Source organism: Euprymna scolopes, chromosome 46, assembly GCF_053919585.1.
Source record: "Euprymna scolopes isolate OS-2025 chromosome 46, ASM5391958v1, whole genome shotgun sequence".
In the NCBI taxonomy this organism is placed as follows: Eukaryota; Metazoa; Mollusca; class Cephalopoda; order Sepiida; family Sepiolidae; genus Euprymna; species Euprymna scolopes.
In genome coordinates, this window is record NC_136527.1 from 67,716,835 (window position 1) to 67,737,890 (window position 21,056).

Sequence of the window (21,056 nt, forward strand, 5' to 3'; positions counted from 1 at the left end):
ATATGCAGTAATAACGTAAATAGACTATATCAAAACATTAAGACAAGATATTAAGATATCATAGGAAAATTTAGCTCAGATCATGGTGATGTATTGAATATGAATACATCCGGGTATTTGCTCCTTCAATATCGTGGTCATCCATTTATCTGGTGCCCCCTCACCCCCAACCGCTTCGGCGGCACGGGGGTTCAAAGATCAAAGTGTAGCATCTGTTCCGACAGATGCTGCACTTAAGATAATTTGTACCAGTCAATGGAGGGGAAACCCTCTATACTGGGACAATTATTATTTTTGGCAACCAGAGTGCCCCCTTTTTGCCTACTTTTGGGGGAGCTGGTTTTAACCTCACATTAAAAACGGCCTTGTGCCTAATTTGCTCAGTGGGGGAGCAAATAAATACCATCCATTTATCTGGTGCAAAATTGATGGAAAAAATAAAAAAATAAAATCCTTAGTTTTGTGGTAAAATTTAGTTTTGATGTCTCGCACTCTAAAGCTGTGTACTGCTTCACACTAATCGATTTTTCTGCCAAGAACGTCTGAAATCTCATGACTAAAAAATTAAAAGGTTTTTCTGACTTTAACATGTCTAAATTCTATTTTCATGAAGACTCACAGATCCAAAGAATTCTGACTAACAGAACCAGCATTAACAACACGAGCGTCATATATATATATTAAATAGAGCTGGAGTGCCTGACTGAATTTCCAGTGTTCATAAGCTCTGTTAAGAAAGACATTGTTAAGAGATCCACTAATCAATTAATAACTAAAGATACAGTGTGACAGCACGAGCGAATGCCTTTCAAGTGATTGTCGTTCGTTTTTATTTACTGACATTATTTTTTGACCAATGAAAATATAAAGTAATGATGTAATATTGAGTAATGAAAAATTTTTCGAAACTGAAAGCACATTCACAATTTTGTTATAAAGCAAATATGAAGATATAAAATAACATAAAATTCTGATTGTTTTTCAATTTTCTTTTCATGGAATAAACACTTGAGATTCTCTGATTATATATAATAAAAACAGTGCAAAATTATTGATTTAATATTATAGAATAAACAGATTTTATGAGTTTGTATTAAGGAATAAGATATAGTGATTTCCTTATATAATGTCAAAGAATAAACTCTGACTAAAAAGATAAGATTTGCATTTTCTAATTAGAAATTTAAAATAGCAAAATTGGTTGAAAAATAACAATTTTTATTTTTTCATGTAAAAAATATGATTTGCAGAATACTAACATAATTATCATCAGTAGCTGGCCCTTTTTCTCTCCAAACTATACAACAAATGACTTGTGGGATATTCCCTCTCTTTATATTTGTATAATTGCCTGTGTGTTACTAGTGATGAAGAATTTTAAAAAAGACATGACCAACAAACGTGAAGTCCTAAAACCCATAAAATTATTTAATTACTCTAGTTAAATTTCACTACTTTGTAAATGAAACCATAAATCGATAAAAAGTTATTGTAACTAACAGAAATCTACTTTCCTTTAAAATTTATAAGAAACTTTTCCAACCAACGATTACTATGACTAATAGCACCTTACATGAGAGTTCACCATTGTAACTGCTTGGTCTTATAATCACATTTAACGTAAACTGAAACAGATCAAATGCACTTCCAAGGCTAAAAAACTATTAAAAAAACTATTACTATGACTAAGAGCACTCTACGTCAGAGTCCACTATTGCAACTGCTCGGTCTTACAATCACATTTAACATGAATTGTAACATAGAATGCACTTCGAAAACTATCACAACTCCTTAGAAAACTTCTCACATCTGCCAATATCCTGGATATGTAGAAAGCCACCAAAATAGTATAAAAATTAAATACATTTGAAACATTTAATTCTATTAGTGATGTTGCAACCTAGCACTAGCAAAGGATTACATAAACGGAAAAAGTAAAATTCAAACAATTTTGACCCTTATATATATATATATATATATATATATATATATATATATATATATATATATATATTACAATTATTTTGCAATATATATATATTACAATTATTTTGTAATATGAATAAAAATTAACAATACTCCTTTTCATTGACACCATAATTTACACCAACCTTTAACTACGATGTGTTTTCTCAGCTGCCAAATACTCGATTCACTCTTTAGCTTAATTACTCATCAAATGTTGAATATATTCTTGAATCTGAAAAACATGTCACTTACAATTTAAGTGTTCATTTCCTTACAAACACAAAATAATTATATCTATATATTGGCAGTCGTGAGAAGTTTTCTAGGTCAGTAAAAGGAGCCGTTTGTGCAGTCAGCACCAACCATATTCGGGTTTAACCGGCTTCCTCTGAAGGAAGAAGTTTCATTTGAGTATGAAATTCACAAACGGTCCCCAATCGCATGTATGTTCCCGTTACGGGAGATGACAATGTTAGGTTTTTGATATTTTTGCAGGGGAGTGGCGACGTTCTCCTACATATAGCACCTGGGATTCCCAAATTGGTCACCCATTTTAGTAATGACCAGGTTCAAGCTTGCTTAACTTCGGTGCTCTGACGGGAACCGGTGTGCCGTGATTGCCTTGTTAGTGTATTTTAATCTAGAGAGTATATATGAGTTTTGTTTTGTATTTAAATTCAATAGGAAAATAAGCTTATATGTTTTTTTCTAATTTACAAGTGAAATATTATTTTGTTAGTTAAAAAAAAATTTTCTAAAGCCAATAAACCTTTTAAAATACTTTCTATCAATAAATCGTCCCCTTCTCATTGGTTTAAAATGTCTCATTTTAAATTCAATATAAAATTAGTGAATTTCCTCCAAACAAAGACTGATTTTCAAAAAATACAAAATAATGATCAGGTAATATAAAGTATTAGTTGGAAGGTAAAATATTTAAATATTAAATAGATTAATAAAATAGATTATATATATATATATATATATATATATATATATATATATATATATATATATATATATATTCTTTTGTTTACAAAGCCATTTGCCAGAAGTGACGTCCGACATATTTTTAGCTACGGATGACCAAAACCTTATAGAATGAACTTTTTTTATGTAAGTTTTTATTCAAACAGTCTTTATTTGAACTTAATCGACTGTTTTTTTTTATTAACTGTTATATTCTTTTTATCAAGCAAAAATAGAACTTTTAGAATATAATATACATTATTGACTGTTTTCCAAACATCGAAATCTTTAAATTAAATTTAATTTTATTTAAAAAAAAAATAAAAATAACAATTAAATTCCTGTAATACTTACTTTTTGGGGTTCAACAACTTGTTTGTAACAAAGAAACGATTATAAAATGTGTTAATTAATAGGAGACGAGGTTGACGAGTGCGATTATAAATTTAAGATGGCGATCGGAAAAGCAAGTTCGCAGAAAATTATAACCGGAATTAATTTAAATAAACCATTTCTAAACACGACAAGGTGTTTGCAAACTTTAATAGTCATCTACAAGAATTGCTCTGGCGGCGGCGAATCCAAGACAATTATTTGGGGAATATCATGTATTGGATACGATTTTTTTTATGATGTTTGATTAAATAAATGAGAAATGTCACCTTTTCCCCAACTTTTCGTTAAATATATTTTTAAAAAATAGTTTATAAAATATCTATAAACTTTACTTTTTATGTATGTAAAAGTTTTTTGAAAAGTTCAAATAAAGTTTATAATGTAATTGAAAAAAAAAAACACAAACTAACTTTAATTTCAAAATTTCGATATCGACGTTTACCTAACTTTTATTATAAAAGTTAGATAAACATTCATAAACATATTAATGGTTAAAAAACAGTTCATAACCCCCCCCCCCAAAAAAAAAAAACAGTCAATTAAGTTAAAATAACAAAACTTCTAAAAAAAAAAAAGGAAAAAAGGGGGTTCATTTTATAGTTTGGTCATCCGTAGCTAAAAATATGTCAACAAAGGAAGGCGAATCTTCAAGATTACCAACATTAAAAATATATAAAAATTACTCGATTACAGAGAATTCTATAAAATTATCATTCCTCGTTTAATGTGCAAACTCAAAATGTTGACTCATTTCTATATCAAAACAAATGGAAACATATGGTGGACGAAATAACACACACACACACACACACACACACACACACACACACACACAAAACACACACAATGGAATAATTAAAAAGAAAACTCCAAAATAACAATTAAATTCCTGTAATACTTACTTTTTGGGGTTCAACAACTTGTTTGTAACAAAGAAACGATTATAAAATGTGTTAATTAATAGGAGACGAGGTTGACGAGTGCGATTCTAAATTTAAGATGGCGATCGGAAAAGCAAGTTCGCAGAAAATTAAAACCGGAATTAATTTAAATAAACCATTTCTAAACAGGTCCGATCTGTTTGGTAAATATTATGTGTAAAATTATGATTATTTTATTCATCAAAATTTTATATATATATAGTAAATGAAGTAGTTATATAAAATAATTTATTAAATTATTTCATCAAATTATTTTCCACGTTTATTGTGTTATCACGAAACAAGTAATTTCCGAAAGTGGGCAACTTTTATATATATGAAAAAAAATTTCATTCAATTAAAGAAAAAAAACTAAAGAGAGCGGTCAATTAATCAATATTTTATGAGACTGATCTCCCATTTAAAATTCTAAAATATACATCAATCATTTTTTTAAATATCAGTTGTGTATTCTTTTCTTTTTATCATATAAAACACAATTATTTTATACAATATTCCTAATTTTTATATAAATATTATAAATCCTTTTTAGAATTATTTTTTGTCAAACAAGAAGTACATTATTATTATTTTCATTTATTTTCATTCGAATATTTTAATAATATTGATTGCTTTTTGAAAAAAAATATATAAAAAATTACCATGAAAGTGAATACATCCATTTGTTAGAACAATAGATGTTTAAAAAAATGTAATTTGTAATATGAGTGATGATAAAAAATATCAACTTTTTAAAAAGTTATATTATAGTTTGGCAACCCTGGTCCAAAATGTTTCATTTAATTAAAAACGTTAGAAAAACTAAAAAGACCGGTCAATTATGCATATATTTTTCGAGACTGATCAAAAGTGACTTGTCACATCGCGGAGGAATTTTTACAGAGATTTGAAATAAGAAAGTTTTTTTTTTTGTGGTTCATTTTTTTTGTGTTACGTAGTTTTTAATGTTCCTATTTATAATGTCTCCCCACGGGACAGAGTTGGACACTAGGGTCGTTAAATGTTGTTTAATTGATTTAAAAGATTAAGTGTTCATGGGCGGTTTATGAAACCATATTTTTATGTTTCTTGGTATTTTTTAGAGGGGGTATTGAATTATAGAAGTTGTCAATTTTTTAATAGGCGCTTCTGCAGTTTAACTAGCCGTTTTTTTTCCGTAAATAATGCGCCGACATTAACCGAGCAGAAGAACCCTTTAATATTTAAAACAAATTTAGTTTGCATTGGGGGGGGTGTAAAATGCAAAGAAAAAAAAAGAAAAAAGAAAAAAATTATCAATTTATTCAGTGAATGAATTGACTTTTTTCACACTTAATATGTTCTTTCATTTTAATAATAAAAATATTATCTTTTTTAACGTTATAAAAATTTTAATAAAATCCAGTCATCATGTAAAATATAATTTTTTTCTATCATTTTTTTTTTCATTTTTTATATCAGTTGAATACTCATTTATGCAACATAAAATTGAATACATCCATTTGTTAGAACAATAGATGTTTTAAAAAATCATTTTGTAATATGAGTGATGATAAAAAAAATGTTGGCGGTGAAGGTCGATTGAGAAGACGATTTAACGCAGCAAAACATTTAAGCAACCATTAAAACGTCAAAGCAAATTTCCACCACAAAACCCAGACGAAAACAACATTTGGTTGAAAGTAAGTTTCTTGAATTAATCTACCGTTTTTATTGTCTAATCGAGATGGAATCAATTTCTTTTAAGGGAAAATAATGACAATTGGAATTAAACACCTTTTAAGATTTTAATTAAACATGAATTTTATATCTTCGAAAATTTTATTTTAGTTAAATTCGGTAGATAATCGATTAATCATTACTATTACCGACATAAATTATTTAAAATAGAAATAATGTTGGTAAATTATTAAAAAAACAAATTATTTTTGGTTTAGCTAATTATTTGTCACCTTTTTGCCTTTAAAATTGTCATATTTTATAGAAATTCAGTTTACATTGACTTTTAAAATTGCGTCAATACCGATCTTGATTAAAGTGATTTTTATGACGTGCCCAAGCTTATTATAAGCACCCCAACTTTCCCATGTTAAGAACGGCTTTCGGAATAAACATCCCCAACCTCGAAAGCCGTTCTTAACATGGGGAGGTTGAGGGTGTTTTTCTGGGGCACGTCGTAAGAATTGATCAATATCAATTGTTGTTGACAAATTTTCTTACTATATTTCGTTTAAAAATGTTAGGATTAATTACAAGCAGTAAAAACAATCATCTTTGTTTAGTAATGTTCACAAAAATTACTAATTTGCGAATAATTGTCATTTATGTTACGTGTATAAACAATACCCCCCCTTTAGGTGTAACTCTCCTAGTAGAGGTACACTTCCCCTACTTACCTCCCTTGGCCGATATAATTCACCTTGGTGTGGGGTGTCTGTAAGATAGCCATTATGGCGAATAAACTACAATATGAATCTTGTCCCTAGCATCCGTGTCTGTTGTCCTTATTATATGCATGTCTACACACATAACATGGTGGCAGAGGTGCCCGGAAAACTCGTCCCGGGAAAACTCGTCTCCGGAAAACTCGTCTCCGGAAAACTCGTCTCCGGAAAACTCGTCCCCTTTCGCTAGGTAGGAAAACTGGTCCCTTATTGAATAAATATCGATTAAAAACACATTTTATGATCGTTCTTGAAGGAGAAATTGTTTTTTTAAAATAGACTATAGCCCCCCCCCCATAATAATATAAGCACCCCAACCTTCCCATGTTAAGAACGGCTTTCGGAATAAACATCCCCAACCTCGAAAGCCATTCTTAACATGGGGAGGTTGAGGGTGTTTTTTTAATATGCTGAGACACGTCGTAAAAAATGACTAATATAAATTGTTTTTGACAAGTTTTCTAACTATATTTCGTTTAAAAATGTTAGGATTAATTACATGCAGTAAAACCAATCATCTTTGTTTAGTAATGTTCACAAAAATTACTAATTTGCGATTAATTGTCATTTACACGAAATTTAAGAACGTATAAATTATGTTAAATATTTTAAGGACAAATAAATTGTTTGGGCTAATTTTCCAACTATATTTCATGAAAAATCATTTATATTGGCAATATTAATGATTACCGATAATCGCATATCTTTATTTACGTATTAACAAATTTATTTCATTTCAAGAAATGCAAATGAACGTCGAAAATCTGATCATTTTATGAAAATACGAAAAACAGCAAACAAGTAATAAAAGGTTCTTAAATGTCATTTTAGGCAAAAATTGTAATAATTACTGAATTATCATTTCGGAAATAGTAATTTATTCAAAAATGGCATTTTTCGTATGATGATTAAGATGGCGTAAACATAAAAAAAATTTTTTTTTTTTTATATGAATTTACGAAAAAAAAATGAAATAATTGTTTCTATTGTTTGTTGGTTATTTTTGAAAATATTAAATTTATGTAACGTAATTAAATTATTTGTTTTGCTATTTGTTGTTTAAATCTCGAAAACCGTTTTTAACATGGGGAGGTTTTTTTACATTGGCCATCACTTATCAAGGCCAAGAGGCCACTCGAGGATAAGGGTTAAATAGTGTACAGTAAAATTGAACAATATAGTAATCGTTAGTAATGGCAATTCAGTAAATTTGTTAACAAGTGGAACGGCTCATCAAGAACTTGTTTACGTTAGACTTGAACTAGGTTGGGGTGTGTTTCTGGGGCAAGGCGTAAAAATACCTTTACTTTTGCCAATCTAATTTCGATTGAATTGTTTTAATTAAAAACATGGATTGTTTTAAATAACAACATTTGCGAATTTAGTTTTGTTGAAAAATTATGCCCCCCCCCCTATTTTATCTACACACATAAAAATTGGTGTTTATGCACTTATGTTACCGTGCGGTTTCTTTATATAGTATTTTTAAGTTTAATTCAGGTTTTACGATATATTTTTTTTATTTAATTTTTAGATGGAAGTACAAAACACCCCCCTTCCCCGTGTTAAGAATGGCTTTCAAAATAATAATTAATTATTATTTCAGCATGGAAACATAAGTGCATAAGTATTAAAAATTGGTTTTTCTTAATATTAAGAAACTTTGCCTTCACTTTTTATTGTTTTTTTTTTATATAAAAACAACGAAATATGTAAGAATAAATAGAAAAAATACTTAAACTAACAGAAAATAAATATTCATTAATTTCAGAATGTATTATAAAATATTTAGCTATGACTATCAAAACACCCTAATCAAAGCACTGCTAAAAAAAAATCGTGCGCGTCCATCAAACGTCAAAACCAAACTGGAAACTCGAAAACAAAATTTATTTATTTTTTATTTATTTTCTGCACTTATTTATTAATGTTATTTTATTTCAGGTACGCATTTACCAGAAAAGATGTATTTCCTGTGTAAATGTGTTTTAGTAAGAACGAATTACTATTTCGGTTAATGTGTACTGGTTGTCCAACTTGCAAAGAATGTTTATTCCGAAAGACATTCTTAACATAAGGAGGTTGAAAATTAAGAAAATGCTTTTCAGAATAAACACCTCCCAGAATATTTTCATGCTAAGAACAGCTTTCAAGAATAAACACTTTTTGCAGCTTGGACAACCAGTGCACATTGGCCGAAACAACAATTCGTTCTTACTAAAATAATATCAGGGAAATACATCTTTTCTGGTAAATGTGTACCTGAAATAAAATAAAATAAATTTCGTCTCATTTTATTTTCGAGTTTCCTGTTCAATCTTCAAGTCTGATGCATATGAACGATATTTTAATGGTGATTTGGCCAGGGTATTCCGATAGTCACATTTACCCGAAATATGTATTATAGAATCTAGTTTTACATATTCGCAACTTTTAATTAATTATGGATTAGATAAATTTAACTTAAAAAAAAAACTATAATTAAAAATTGATTCATTCTCTTTGAAGATTTTATTTTGAGCAAATTCGGTAGATTATAGTAAGACTTTATTTGCTCACCAAATGAATGTTTTCTTTTATTTAATAGAATGGAGATTAGCTCCAATCTATAAAATGCCAGACATACAAACAAACATATTTAATTGATAATGGAGGTTACCTCCAATGCGTTCATAATAACAAAATGTAATATTGTTTTTGCTTTAAACAACATTTAAAAAATGTTGTTTAAAGCAAACACAATATTACATACTTAATTATATCATGCCAAAATAATATATTAAAAATTTACAAAAAGTCCTTCAGTCGACATTTATTTCTAGTTAAACTTAATTTTTACGGACAATTGTGTAAAATGACATTTTTTCTTAGACGTTATAAAGTAAGGAGTAGGCAACTACACACAGGGGACATAACTCCGAAACGAATATTTTTTATTACTTGTTCCATAGCTGCAATATTTATTGTCCATATAGCGATAGGCCTTTTTTTTTGCTTAAAACGATATATTTTTAAAAAATCGATATGTCGACAAGCACCAATAAAATTAACATGAAAAAATATGTGATTACAATCGTTTCTAGTAGATACGTAGAAAATGAATCCCCGATCCATAAAATATATAAACATTTTGACTCCTCCCTTCACTTCAGAAAATCAAGAAATTTCAATGAAATTTTAAAGTATTTATTAATTAACCATCCACAAATATAATGAGTCCACTTTTTCTTGAAATCTTAGTGAAAATGCATTATGCTCTCTAAACAAACACTGTTACTAAAATTATAGTTTTAAGTAAAAAAAAAGAAAACGTATGATTTTTTTTCTTTTTATGAAAAAGTAAACGTTGCATATGTTAACAATTAAAAATCATCTAAACATTTCAGTAACATTACAAAAAAGCACCTAAAGTTCATGTTATTGAAATAACTATAACTCGAAAATTCTTGAACTGACAATAAGCATTGCTTATGCAATATTTTCACCGGAAAATAATATAATTGAAATAAAAATCATGTGATTTTAATGATTATAATTCTTGCGAAAATTTAGAGATATCGAAATCAGAAAAACGTGTCTCTATTTTATGAACGGCACATTTCAGGGGCGACATTTTGAGAGGTTGAAAATAGAAAATAAAAAAAAAATAAAGGCTAACAAAAATCGGAATTTCTTTTTTACCGGAAAGTTTTTTAAAAATCGGAACTTTTGGAGGTATTTGAATCGGAAAAATATATCTCTATTTCACGAGCGGCCCATGTCAGGGGACGGCATTTTGATAGGTGAAAAATAGAAAATACAAAAAAATAAATAGAAATAAATAACAGCTAACAAAATATCTTAAATTTTATACCGAAAAGTTTGTAAAAAAATCGGTAGTTTTTTAGGTATGGAAATCGAAAAAATATGTCCCTATTTTACGAGCGGCACATAACAGGGCGGCATTTTGTGAGGATAAAAATAAAAAATGGAAAAAATTAATAAAAGTTAACAAAATATCTTTAATTTCATACCGAAAAGTTTGTAAAAAAATGGAATTTTTGGAGGTATCGGAATCAGAAAATATGTCCCTGAGGGCAATAAAAGAGGTAATCATATGTCAGCGGGAGGGGGGCACAACAGGTAATACTATGCAAACGGGGGGATAAAACAGGTAATTATATTCCAGCGGGGGCGGACAGGCAATTATATGCCAGTGGGGGGCAAATTTTATGACTGCTTTGGGCGGCAAAATCTGATGCTACGCAACTGATTGTAATATATTTGCATTGTAATATATTTACATTGTAATATATTTGCATTGTAATATATATTGCATTGTAATATATTTATGAAACCCCGCTGGTACGTCGCGTCACCCAGTAGGCCCTTCTTCAGTGCGTTGGTGGAATCGTCTTTGCTGCAATGTCCACAAGGCATGATCTTCTGTGATCATCTAGAGATTTCGTCTTCAGAGATACCGGGTGCCCGTTGACGGAAGCAGTTTCACAAGTAAAAAAAAATAATGAAAACATCAGCACATCAACAAATCGAAGAATTTTGAATAAACAAAGACTCCAGAGATTGGGTTATATGGAATGTATTAAAAGAAAACCATAAAAGAAATATATACAAACACATGTACAGTTTGGAGTATGAATTTGTAAGCAAGCATTTAAACTTCTAAGTGGGGCCTCCCCTTGCTGGAATTCACAGGTCTGTTAATTTAACCCTTTTTAGTTATCAGGCAATAGGCGAGGGGAGAGAGAGAGGAGAGGTGAGGTGGCTTGACTCTCGGACTCGCTCTGTTTTGCTCTGACTTCCCAGACTCTCTCTTCTGTTTTGCTCTGATTCTCTTGGTCTTTATATAGTAGAACACTGGGCGGGACGGCAATTACCAATTCCTTCCCGACCAATCAGAATGCTCGATAACCAAATCATCTGATTCTCTCTCATTGGATAATTTGACTGATGACAGAAATTGGCCACCTCCCACAATCTAAGAATAATTCTAACTCCTCCCCGATCAATCAAAAACGCCCGATGGAAACTAACCAGTTTTCTCTCATTGGATAATTCCCAAACTGCGTAATATGTGATAACCGTGTAAGTAAGAAAACTGCGTCCAAAAAAATGCTTAGTTAATTCTGCCCTTAGATGTGACACGTGTCATTATCAAAGGAAATAAACAAATTATTATTCCTGTTAATATCTCGACAAAATATGTTATTGAAAATTGTCGGTGGCAAAAATCTCTTGATCTATATGTCCGAACTGTGATTCGGTTTGAGAATGAAACAGTTGGGAATGTTATTTTGGGTTCAAATGGTTTTATCAGAGTCATACAAAATCATTTAATATTTGATTCGACAAACATTCTTTGAAGCTGACAAATGTGTGTGTAAAATTTTAAATGTGTGTGTGTGTGTGTGTGTGTGTGTGTGTGTGTGTGTGTGTGTGTGTGTGTGTGTGTAGTTTTTAGTTCAAAGCAAAAACATAATCTACCCGTTTGTTGTTTCCAGCTGACACATGAATTATGTCCTTGAATTTGTCAACAACAAACGGTCGGCGCATCCTTTGAACCTGACCAATGCGTACATGCGAATTTAAATCAGAGAAAAATATCAACAATCGAATTATTCTTTGAATTCGTTCGGGAATTTCAACTTGGCTGAGGCACTTATCCCGTTTCAAGTGTCAAAGTGTATCAACAAAAAAAAAAAACAAAGGAAAAAAAATGTTTTGACAGAATTGGAATTCAGCAAGATCTTTCTTTTTTTCAATGTCGGGCCGCGACAAAAATATTAACATATATCTTTTAGTTAACTGGTGTTGCCCAGAATAAGATCTTAACATCTATCTTTCAATTACTCGATATTGCCCGGGATTAAATGTTAACGTTAAATAAAAGCGTCACATCGACCCTAATGGTCTGACGCTGCCTCTCTTTGGTGTTACATATTTGCATTGTAATATATTTGCATTGTACGCATGTATGGAGGTGTTGGGCAAATTTTATGACTGCTTTCGGCGGCAAAATCTGACGCTACGCCACTGATTGTAATATATTTGCATTGTAATATATTTGCATTGTACGCATGTATGGAGGTATCGGAATCAGAAAAATATGTCCGGGGCGGGGGCGACAAAAGAGGTAATCATAATAAAAATAATTAAACATTGAGAACTATAGTTACTAAGAAATATTTTTAATTACTTCCGGTTAATTTGGAGAAGTACGGATGGGCAACATTGTAAAAAAAAGAGAAAAAAACAGGATTTGCATCACACCTCTTGTATTCTATTTAATTATAAATCAGTAATTGTTTTAGTTTTTTTTTAATAAATAACTTTTTAGGTACTCCATGAATTAATTAACTTTTTCACACTTAATATGTATGTTTACTTTAATTAAAAAAATAATTTATTTAACCTTATAACATCTTAAATAAAAATCGAGTATTCGTGTAAAATATAAATAAAATTAAATTAATTCCGCAATTAATTCTCTACAAGGCCACGACTAACCCATTTGAGCTGGTGCATTTGCTATTAGTCTCTCACGCCTGGACAGGGTTCAAAAGAGAGACTCTTACTTAATTGGTCCTGGACTGTAAGCTAGGCTTCAGCCTCTTTGCCATTGACTAAATGAAATGTTGCATCTCTCTACTTGTCTTACAAGTATTTTAATGAAACTTGCTCCGAACTACATGCGCTTGTACCTCATTGACGTAAATTCTCCCGACAAACCAGAAAAGCAGCAAAATTCTTATGAAACAGTTAAATCTTTGTTTTATAAAAATATTTGTTATGTCTAAAATATAAAACAAATGTCATTTCGTTTTCAATTGTTGTAAATTATCAATATGTTTGTTTTATAAAAATATAATGTCTAAAATATAAAACAAATGTCATTTCGTTTTCAATAGTTGTAAATTATCAATATGTTTGTTTTATAAATATATTTGTTATGTTTAAAATATAAAACAAATGTCATTTGCTTTTCAATAGTTGTAAATTATCAATATGTTTGTTCTATAAAAATATTTGTTATGTCTAAAATATAAAGCTAATGTCATTTCCTTTTCAATAGTTGTAAATTATCAATATATTTGTTTTATAAAAATATTTGTTATGTCTAAAATATAAAACAAATGTCATTTCGTTTTCAATAGTTGTAAATTATCAATATGTTTGTTTTATAAAAATATTTGTTATGTCTAAAATATAAAACAAATGTCATTTCCTTTTCAATAGTTGTAAATTATCAATATGCTTGTTTTATAAAAATATTTGTTATGTCTAAAATATAAAACAAATGTCATTTCCTTTTCAATAGTTGTAAATTATCAATATGCTTGTTTTATAAAAATATTTGTTATGTCTAAAATATAAAACAAATGTCATTTCCTTTTCAATAGTTGTAAATTATCAATATATTTGTTTTATAAAAATATTTGTTATGTCTAAAATATAAAGCTAATGTCATTTCCTTTTCAATAGTTGTAAATTATCAATATATTTGTTTTATAAAAATATTTGTTATGTCTAAAATATAAAACAAATGTCATTTCCTTTTACAATAGTTGTAAATTATCAATATGTTTGTTTTATAAAAATATTTGTTATGCCTAAAATATAAAACAAATGTCATTTCGTTTTCAATAGTTGTAAATTATCAATATCTTTGTTTTATAAAAATATTTGTTATGTCTAAAATATAAAGCTAATGTCATTTCCTTTTCAATAGTTGTAAATTATCAATATCGCTATGAATAGTTGTTTGTTAAAATTGATTTTTTTTATCTTCATTGTGTTGACCCATATCGATAATTCATATAAATCTGTACGTTTTTGTAAGAAGTAAATATTCAGATTGTATTTTTCTGGCCTAATTCGTTTGATCCAACATATTCTTTTTTAATTCTGGACATAATTCTTCAATTTTTTGTGATATTCCATTTATTCTCTTTTTAATTTTAGTTTTTTTATTCTGTTGTTGTTAAATAATATCTAATATGGTCCATTTAAATTTCTCAATTTCTTTTCCGTAAAGCTAATAACGAATATATAAAAACATGCATGCAGATAAAAATTAGAAGAAATTAAATATTGATTAAAATAGAAAAGTCATTAATTAGCAATTGCTAACTAAAACATAAACAGCGTTTGTAAATGAAAATTTAAGAAAACAAACTTTTAAAACAAAACATTTTTATACAAAAATTACTTTCAATCATAAAATATTAATTTTTACAAATTTGTTTTTAATAATGTTTTGTTATTAGTCAAAATGATCATAATGTGAAAAATATACAAATATGTAAGTAATATATGTATTTATCAGCGTTGCATTGTGTTATTATTGTGTGCATTGGATTACTGTATTCTTTTCTTAAGTGCATGTAAATGAGGAGTAATTATTTTCTGTTCAATTAACATTTGTTACTGTGACAGAATGTGAATACAATTCGTGAGTTATTAAAAATTCTTTGCAACGTGCTTCCTGCAAAATCTGACATTGGAGTTGTTGAGCATGTTATTGAGGTTTTTCAGGACTGTGGCCAGTTTGAGAATTCTAGAGAAAACTGATTTGTTGGACTAACGATTCCACTTGAACTCATTATACAAATCTTCGTGGTATATATGAATTTATATTCTTCAAATATTTGAATGTAGCGATTTCGTAAGGAAAGATTTTTAAAATTTTATTTTTTGCTGTTAAAAACATTAATATAAACGCCATAGTTTATGATCATCTTTTAAATAAAACTGAAAGTTTATTAAAACACCATTTTATTTAGAAATATAATATTAGTATTTGAGATCAGATTAAAACGAATCAGTATGTTAAATTATTAATTACATGAATTTTGAATTATATTGCATTCATTTTTCTGAAATTACGTTTTAACAATGTATTTTTAACTATATGATTTTTAATTAATCATGACGTAATTCCTTACAATTTAAAACTTTAAAATGGATTTGGTTAATCATATTAAATAATAACAGTGTAGAAATAAATGTTGTTTTCAACATATTTAATTTTTTACACGAAAAGTGAAAAAGTACTCTATAATGTATGAAAATATTTCGTAATTTATTACAACATATCCGGTGTGTTTCAATGAAATTTATAGATCTTGATATTATAAATCTAAAAAAGAACCTTAAATGTTGTAATCTAAAACATGTAATTGATCATTTACAGATTGGATGATTACATTGTGTTGCATTTTGATTTTGCATTATTATCGTCATATGTGTGATTATTACCTGTTATGAATTATAGTAATATGTTGCTGTTCATCTTGTATTTTTACGCCAGTTTTTGTAAAAATAAATTTTGACTCGAAATTATTGTAATTTGTATTATATTTTCATATCATTTTTATTTAAATTCCACAAAAGTATACAATTTTATTTATTAGTTTTAAAAATAAAAAATTACAATTTAATAAATTAAATTTATCAATGACAAATCCAAAAACCTTATGTCTTTTCTATTATGGAAATCCAATATTAATATATTTATTATTTTTACAGATTTATTTTTGAAAATATTTACTGCATATATCTATAGCCAAAAACACCAACATTACAGAATAAGAATCCTTAAATAACAGGTAATTATCCTAATTTAAATAACGTTTTTATTTCTTTAATTTATGTTGTAATTGTATATTTTACTTTTTTATTGTGGATTGTTTAAAATCAGTTCATTTGAACACCACACACGTTATTAATATTTTATTTAGAAAAAAATACAGTTTGTTGCATTTCTTACAAATAATAATATGAAACTGTAGAATCGGAATAAAATAAAAACTAATCCATAGATCTTCGTGATTGAACAAAAATAGAAAATTTAAAATTGAATAAAACTACATCGAAAGATTTTTAAACATTGACTTTATTTATGAAACAAATTTTTAAATAATCGTAATAAAAATTAAGAAGACTTGCTTAAACATGTAAGGATAATCTATATGTTATAAAATATATATTTCCAGACGTTTACAAGCTATAAAAATTAATATGAAATCGAAAAATAGATGAGACAAGCACAGAAGTTGAAAAAGAGTTTTCTTTTGAATTGCCTCATATTAAAACAATAGTAATTTATAAGAAATAATATTCATCTTCAACTCAAGTATCTTTTTGCTCAACTCAGCAAATTGCATAGAATTTCAAAGGGAATCTTTTATTCAACAATGATAGCATAATCTTGTTACATCAATTATGACTGGGTTGAAGTCCTTAATTTCTTAATTCGCACTTGCATTTTGGGTCACATACATAGATGATTGAACTTTTAACGTGCAGTAGAATGTCATTTTTATTTTTATACAATACTTTATCCATGGCTCCACAGGCTCAGTCCTTGTATTGATGAAATGTGACCATGCTCGCCCGCTGATTAAATATAATGGTTCTGTTCCCAATTCCGCACAGTTTCCATAGTAATAATGAATTAAAAAGAGTACTTGTATATTCAAAAGTTCTATAAGCTTACTTATCTCTTGAAAGTGAAAAACCAAACTAAACTACTGCAGATACACTGATTTAGTGCATTGTAAGTGACACACTGACGTAATGCAGAATAGTTTTGAATTACAGAATAATTTTCATAAGATGACCTCCAGGTGAGACATTGGCTAAGGTTGTGGATATATCAACCATTATCACTTTAGCTTCTTTTTTTTAATGCAATAGTATATGTATGTAGTAGAATGCATTTGCCGAAATACATAGTTTTCCCAGAAAGAAGTGTAGCTGTAACAAGATGGTAAACTGTCATTAGAGTGGTTAAGATGTGAGAACGTCTAGAAGGAGACTTATGGGGTTAATATTATGAAGGTCTATTCTTTCCCCAGACACAAGATACACTTGTATCACAAAGGCAATTATTCGTTAATCAATCAATAAGGATTCAGTACAGCATTTATTGTGGAATTATAAAGAAATTAAGATCCACTGATGACAACTACGTTTGTATTTTTCAAACAAAAATCAAAATTACATAACACATTCTCTTGAAAGTTAAAAACAAAACTAACCTACTACAGATACAATGATTTGGTGCATTGTAATAATAAATTAAAATTTCCACTTGTATATTCAAAAGCTCTATAAGCTTACTTATCTCTTGAAATTGAAAAACAAAACTAAACTACTACAGATACAATGATTTAGTGCATTGTAAGTGACACACTGACATAATGAAATTAAGTATTTAGAATATTATTTTATACTATTTAACTTACTATAAAATTAGTTAGTTCATTGTAAGTGACACACTGACATAATGCAAAATAGTTTTGAATTCATTTCTTAATAACATGTAATCAGTAATGCATTTTGATAAAAAATATATTTTGTAAAAGTTGTTTGAATTTTAACCTTTTTCATTTACATGATTCTTAGCTAGTGCAAAATCACAAGGTCACTAATGAAATTAAGTATTTAGAATATTATTTTATACTATTTAACTTACTATAGTCATTCCAGTGAATGGCACATGTGAATGTTGTGAATTAGGTTGTTATAACAGAAGCCAAACATCCTCTTTTTTTACTTGACTGCTGACACACCATGATTGCACCACCTCTTATGTACAAGAAGATCAGTCAGTCACATTTCTTTATCATAAAAAGTGTGAGGTCTGCAATATTAATCTCTGGTAGCAATTCTAAATAATCCAAATAATAACTGTTTCAACTCTGATGATTATATATTTTCCTACGACTGAAATTGCTTTCAAACTTTTTTAATGTTAATTAATTTTAAGTCTTCCTTTAACTATAATTGCTTTTACGTTTTCCTTCAACCATACATGCTTTTAGTTTTTCATCAACTTTAATTACTGTCAAGTCTTTTATCAGTCATCGCTTTCAAGTTTTCCTTTAACAATAATTGCATTCGCCTTTCTGCAACGATAAATAAGAAAACGGGTCTCATTAAATTACTGAATATTTTTACACAAAATTTCACTTTAATAAAAAATTGAGTAATTAAATTAAAATATTATCTTATGCTTATAAACCTCTATAGAGAAAGATGTTTTACTTATAATGTATGATAGTGCATTTAAGATATTTTGATTTAATTTTGCAGAATATTTATGAAATTAATATACTTTATACGATTTTATCTTTGAATTGATTTAATTTGGTAAATTATTATTGTGAAATATGTGACTTGTTTTACAGTAAAAACAAAATGCTGCGACATATGCGAACACACACTGGAGATAAACCATATTCTTGCGAAGTATGTGGTTTTTCTTGTAAACGGAAAACTTATATGGTGATACACATGCGAACACATACTGGAGAGAAACCATATTCTTGTGAAATATGCGGCTCTGCTTTTTCAGTAAAACAAAGATTGTCACGACATATACGAACACATACTGGAGAGAAACCATATTCTTGTGAAATATGCGGCTCTTGTTTTTCAAAAAAAGAAAATTTGTCACTACATATGCGAACACATACTGGAGAGAAACCATATTCTTGTGAAGTGTGTGGCTCTTCTTTTACAATGAAAAATAGTAAATTGCGGCATATGAAGTTGCATACTGGAGAAAAAACACATTCTTGTGAAGTCTGTGGTTCTTCTTTTCAAACAAAACTACACATGGTGCAACATATGCGAACACATACTGGAGAGAAACCATATTCTTGTGAAATATGCGGCTTCTCTTTTACACAGAAACATCATATGTTGCGACATACTCGAACACATACTGGAGAGAAACCATATTCTTGTGAAGTATGCGGCTCTTCTTTTACACAGAAACAAAATTTGTCACAACATACACGGACACACATGGAAGAGAAACAATATTCTTGTGAAGTATGTGGCTCTTCTTTTAGAAGAAAAGAGCATATGTTACGACATATGCAGACACATACAGGAGAGAAACCATATTCTTGTGAAATATGTGGCTCTTCTTTTACACGGAAATATCTTATGTTGCAGCATACACGGACACACACAGGAGAGTAACCATATTCGTGCGAAATATGTGAGTTTTCTTTTGAAACAAAACATATGTTGCATCATATGTAAACACATTCGAGCCACCTGATTTCTAGCTGTAAGGTTCTGCTAGGGGACGGCTACTATACAATGCGACACAATGAAGTATGCAAATATCTTCACTGGATGATCTGCAATAAGTTAAATATCGAATGCAGCAAGAAGTCATGGGAACATATACCCGAAAGAACAGTCGGAAACAAGTCATATACCATCCACTATGACTATGCAATCCCTACAGCCACGTACCTAGAAAACGGAGCTATAAAACCCGACATTGTAATATGGGACAAGAAGGAGAAGGAAGCAACCTTGGTGGAAGTTAGTGTCCCGAATGATGCTGGGTTAAACAGAGCTGAGAGGGAAAAGATTACCAAATACCAGGGTCTTATGTATGACATGAAAAGAAACTGGAACCTTAAGAAGATCTCTATCATTCCAATAATTATAGGAGCAACCGGACTTATGAAAAAGAATTTTACAAACTATCTTCCAAATATACCAGGTAAACCAAGTGCAAAGGAGATTCAAACAATTGCACTTAAAGGGACGGTTAGAATCTTAAAAAGATCTCTCGGTTGGAGTGTCTAAAATAGCAGGTGTATGTTTGGCATCTGGTAGGATGCCCCATCCCTGGCTTAAACAAAATGATAAGAAAAATGAAAAAATAGAGAGAAACCATATTCTTGTGAAATATGCGGCTCTTCTTTTACACGGAAAGATCATATATTGTGACATACACGGACACACACAGGAGAGTAACCATATTCGTGTGAAGTATGTGGGTTTTCTTTTGAAACAAAACATCATATGCGAACACACACTGGAGAGAACCAATATTCTTATGAAGTTTGTGGCTTTTCTTTCACGAAAAAATTATGCTGCAACATATGAGAACGCATACTAAAAAGTAGCCATGAACCTTCAGGGTTTGCATCTTTTCTTTCAAAACCAATTCATGTGGCAACATATGTAAGCATATACTTTCCATAGATTATTCTAATATATTTTATCTCCCTTTTAAAGAAATCAAATACATTGAATATGAAAACATGATGCAAACAAGATTATATGCTTGTCAATTGTATATCGTTTACCTTTTATACATGTGTACAATATTTAGTGGATTGAAACTAATATAGCTTGAACACCTTTTGTCCTTTTTACAGATAATTGAATCGAATCAAAAGCAACTATTTGATAAATTATTTGATAAAGTAAAATACACTTCTAAAAAGTATCAAATAAGCAAAATATTAATTTAGCAAAGAAAAAATCAAAAAAACAATTTATTTTATAAATTATTTGATAAATTAAAATATACTTTTTA

The 21,056-nt window shown here is 28.9% G+C and overlaps 1 long non-coding RNA gene across 1 annotated transcript; it reads left to right on the top strand.

The window, feature by feature from the left end:
• Window positions 1–5,830: 5,830 nt before the first annotated feature.
• LOC145271311 (uncharacterized) lies at window positions 5,831–19,459 on the top strand. Its single transcript, XR_013865818.1, has 3 exons — window positions 5,831–5,935; window positions 16,226–16,305; window positions 18,892–19,459. It is a non-coding gene; the product is annotated as an uncharacterized LOC145271311 (long non-coding RNA).
• The last annotated feature ends 1,597 nt before the right edge of the window (window positions 19,460–21,056 follow it).